We start from the raw sequence: 4771 nt of genomic DNA, 5'->3' as shown, positions 1-4771 counted from the left end.
TAAGCTACTATGAACAGCTAGGTGAACGCCAAGATGGCCAAGATAGACACGAAGCCTACGCCTACCATTGTAGTACAAGTTATTATGCCAACCAGCTCCGAAGATGATGGAGTGATTGGAAACCAATGATGAGATAAAAGAATTTATTCAGTCAGTTAAAGGAAACGAAAATTTAATTCTCTTAGGGGGACTGGAATTCAACAGTAAGAAAAGGAGGGAAAAGAAAAATAGCTGGCGAATATGGACTCAGGGAGAGTACTGAAAGAAGAAACCGCTCGGTAGAACTTCGCACAGAGCATAACAATCTTCGCTAACACTTGGTTTGAGACTCATAAAAGAAAGCTGTATACGTGGAGGAGACCTGTAGACAGCAGAAGATTTCAGGCTGATTATACAGTGATAAGACATATTTAGGAGCAAGATTTTAAACTGTAAGGCACTTCCAGGGGCAGATGTGGGCTCTGACAACGATTTATTGGTTATATGCTGCAGATTAAAACTAAAGAAATTAGAATAACTTAGGAAACTAAGTACAGAAGACCTGGACAAATTTAAAGAACCATAGGTAGCTGAGAGTTTCAGAGGGATAATTATGCAACGGTTGACTAGAGCAGGGGAAAGCCTTAAGAGATGAAATAATGCATGCAGCAGAGGATCAAATATGTAAAAAGACTAGGCCTTGTAGAAATCCTTAGATAACGAAAGAGGAAGTTAATTAATGAAAGGTTAAATATAAAAATGTAGCATATGAAGCAGGCGAGACGTTTAAACAATCAGATTGGCAGAAGGTGCAAAATCGGTAGGTAAGAATGGCTGGAGGACAAATACAACGATTTAGAATGGGCAATATGGATACTGCCTACAAGACAATTATAGAGGCTTTTGGGGAAAGAGAAGCAGTTGTTTGAACATCAAGAGCGCACATGAAAATCAATTCTAAGCAAAGAAGGGAAAGGTGAAAGGAGTATAAAGAGGTTCTATACAACAAGGGTAGTGGACGTAGATGAAGATGAGATTGGAAACGTGATACTACGAAAAGAATTTGGCAGAGCTCTGGAAAATTTAAATCGAAACGCGGCACCGGGAGTAGACGAGATTCCGTCAGAACTACTGACAACCTTGCAAGATCCAACCACGACATAATTCTTCCATAGATTGCGATATGTATAAGACAGGCGAAATATCCTTACACTTCAAGGAGAAAGTGATAATTACAATTCCAAAGAAAAGTACCGCACTACCAATTTCGTAAGTTATGACTGCAAAATACTAATTTGAATTTCTTTCAGAAAATTGGAAAAACTGGCAGAAGCCGACTTAGGGAAAGTTATCACTGCTTGCTTCTGTTTTTACACGTGGGTAGCGTTTGGCCAGCTTTGACGTATCTGCATATGCCTTTTTTAATGTCTTTTATTGACATTTAATGAAACGCGGCACCGGGAGTAGACGAGATTCCATCAGAACTACTGACAACCTCGCAAGATCCAACCACGACATAATTCTTCCATAGATTGCGATATGTATAAGACAGGCGAAATATCCTTACACTTCAAGGAGAAAGTGATAATTACAATTCCAAAGAAAAGTACCGCACTACCAATTTCGTAAGTTATGACTGCAAAATACTAATTTGAATTTCTTTCAGAAAATTGGAAAAACTGGCAGAAGCCGACTTAGGGAAAGTTATCACTGCTTGCTTCTGTTTTTACACGTGGGTAGCGTTTGGCCAGCTTTGACGTATCTGCATATGCCTTTTTTAATGTCTTTTATTGACATTTAATGAAACGCGGCACCGGGAGTAGACGAGATTCCGTCAGAACTACTGACAACCTCGCAAGATCCAACCACGACATAATTCTTCCATAGATTGCGATATGTATAAGACAGGCGAAATATCCTTACACTTCAAGGAGAAAGTGATAATTACAATTCCAAAGAAAAGTACCGCACTACCAATTGCGTAAGTTATGACTGCAAAATACTAATTTCAATTTCTTTCAGAAAATTGGAAAAACTGGCAGAAGCCGACTTAGGGAAAGATCTACTTGGATTCCGGAGAAATGAAGGAACACGCAAGACAATACTGAAGTTTCGTCAGTTATCTCCGGATATATAAAAATATTTTGCACAAAGTAAATGCGAGAGAATTTGTATAATATGCTAATTTATTGGCAATTAATATGAATCACTTAGTATGCTTGTGGAACAAAATAGATGACCAAATAACAGTTTTTAACCTTTGCTATACTGTGTCTAAGGAGCCACTTACGTAAAAATAATTGAAACGATCGTCAGAGATCATCATAAAGGCATCAAAGTTTGCACCATGTGATCTGTGGTATGTCATGGGGGCAAGTAGTGGGATTCTTTATTATTCAAGCTGATTATATTATCTTTGAAGTGCACAGAGGACGCCAGTGTTTACATAATATGGGGTTAAGAGCTAACTACACAGTATGCACATAAAATCAACACTTACAACATCGTAATTAAAGATACACAAAAATATAATCTAGTAAGAGTGACATATTTGATACATGGTGAATTATAAGCACTCCATCTTCAGGCCACGAGTAGCCTACCGGTACCATCCGACCGCCGCGTCATCCTCAGTGGAGGACGCGGGTTGGAGGCTCGTGGGGTCAGCACACTGGTCTCCCAGTCGATATGTTGGTATTCTTGACCGAAACCGCTACTAATCGGTCGAGTAGCTCCGCGATTGGCATCACGAGGCTGAGTGCACCCCGAAAAATGACAACAGCGCATGGCGGCCTGGATGGTCACCCATCCAAGCGCCGACCACGCCCGACAGTGCTTAACTTCGGTGATCTCACGGGAACCGGTGTATCCACTGCGGCAAAGCCGTTGCCCTAGTGAATTATAAAATAAGTAGTTATACAATGTTATGAGTTACAACCATGTTAAATAAACTGGTCAGTCATATAAAATAAATGGTCACAAACATCTCTGGAATTTAAAACCCCTTGCATAAAACTGTCAATGACAGTTATAAAAGACCAAATGTATAATCGTGAACAATGGGGAAGAAAGTGTTGGTATGGGTGTGGAGTAAGGCCGGTGTATAGTGAATCTGGGAGTGGTGCACATTAGGATTAACAGGAATGGATCAGGGGTATTAAATAGATAAGAGGTGTCGAGTTATTGATGTGGGAGGGAGGAAAGATGGGGTAGTCATATTAAGTAGATGAAGTGAGGTGGGTGGGGTGGGGCAGAGAAGTGGAAACAGCGAATATGTACATTGTTACCTGTACATTCACGACTATAATGCTATTTTATTTACACAGGTGTTTAAATGGAACGATAAGCCTCTTACTGTATGAGGAATTATAGCTGTAGTAAGTGTACTAAATATTAAAAACATTAAATGAACAGGCGAGTTCCTCATCATAAATATATAAATGTGCTACGTAACACCATTTGTTCCGTTATTTTATATAAATAAAGCTTGACGAAGTTGATTGTATACTTTAATTGAAATTCTGAAAGTAGCAGGCATAAAACACAGCGAATGAACTGCTATTTACAGCTTGTACAGAAGCCAGATGACAGTTATAAGGGTCGAATGGCGTGGTCTAGAAGGGAGTGAGACAGGGTTTTAGCCTGCCCCGATGTTATTCAGTCTGTACATTGAACAAGCGTTAAAGGAAATCTAAGAAATTGGAGCAGGGATTGAAGTTGAGGCAGAAGATGTAAGATCTTTGAGTTTTGCCAACGATATTGTAATTCTGCCAGAGACAGCAAAGAACTTTCAAGAGCACTTGCACGGTATGGACAGTGTCTTGAAAGGAGGATTTAAGACGAACATCAACAAAAGCAAAACAAGGTTAATGGAATGTAGTCTAATTAAATCAAATTATGTTTAGCGAATTAGATTAGGAAGCAAGACACTTGCCGTTGTAGATGAGTTCTGCTGTTTGGACAGCATCATAACTGATAATGGCCGAAGTAGAATGGATAAAAAATGTAGACCGTCAATGGCAAGAAAAGCATTTCCAAAGAAAAGATATTTAACATCGAACAAATATCTAGACGTATGTGTTAGGAAGTGTTTTGTAGACGTTCTGTATTTGTTTGGAGTGTAGTCATGTATTGAAGTGAAGCATAGAAAACCAACAGTTTGGACAAACGGTGAATAGAAATTTTAGAAATGTCGTGCTGCAGAAGAATGTTGATGATCAGATGGGTAGATCACATAGTTAACGAGGAGATTCTAAACAGCATTGGGAGACAAGAAATTTGTGGCCAACTTGACCAAAAAGAGGGATCGGTTAATAGGACACATCCTGAGACATCAAGGGATCACCAATGTAGTATTGGGGGGAACTGTGTGATGAAAAATTGTAGGTGCAGGACAAGAGATGAATATAGTAAGCAGATTCGGAATAATGTATGCTGCAGTAGTTATTTGGAGATGAAGAGGCTCACACACGCTGGAGTAGCATTGAGAGCTGCATCAAACCCGTCTGCAGATTTAAATTTTAAAAAATCCATCCTGCACCTGAAGACTTAAACTTGGTTGAGTGTGATGCCTCGAGGCAACCGAGTCCACGTCAGTACATCATAGGTGGGCTGATGACTGGCCATGGACACCAGCTGTTGAAGTCGTTTGCGTCAGTGGACTTCGGACCAAAGCAGCGCCGTCCCCGCAAACACCATAAAGGGCAGAAGCGTCGAACACCGACAACAGCTGACAGCAGATAAGGAACGAGACATCCTCAGTCGCAGTCGGTGACCGAATGTTTCCTGGATG

The 4771-nt window shown here is 40.2% G+C and overlaps 1 pseudogene; it reads right to left on the bottom strand.

Moving 5' to 3' along the window:
* Positions 1-2752: 2752 nt before the first annotated feature.
* LOC126199930 (5S ribosomal RNA) lies at positions 2753-2870 on the bottom strand (annotated as a pseudogene).
* Between the last annotated feature and the right edge of the window lie 1901 nt (positions 2871-4771).

Source organism: Schistocerca nitens, chromosome 8 (genome assembly GCF_023898315.1).
Source record: "Schistocerca nitens isolate TAMUIC-IGC-003100 chromosome 8, iqSchNite1.1, whole genome shotgun sequence".
NCBI classification, from domain to species: Eukaryota; Metazoa; Arthropoda; class Insecta; order Orthoptera; family Acrididae; genus Schistocerca; species Schistocerca nitens.
This window is presented reverse-complemented; position numbering and strand designations above follow the sequence as displayed.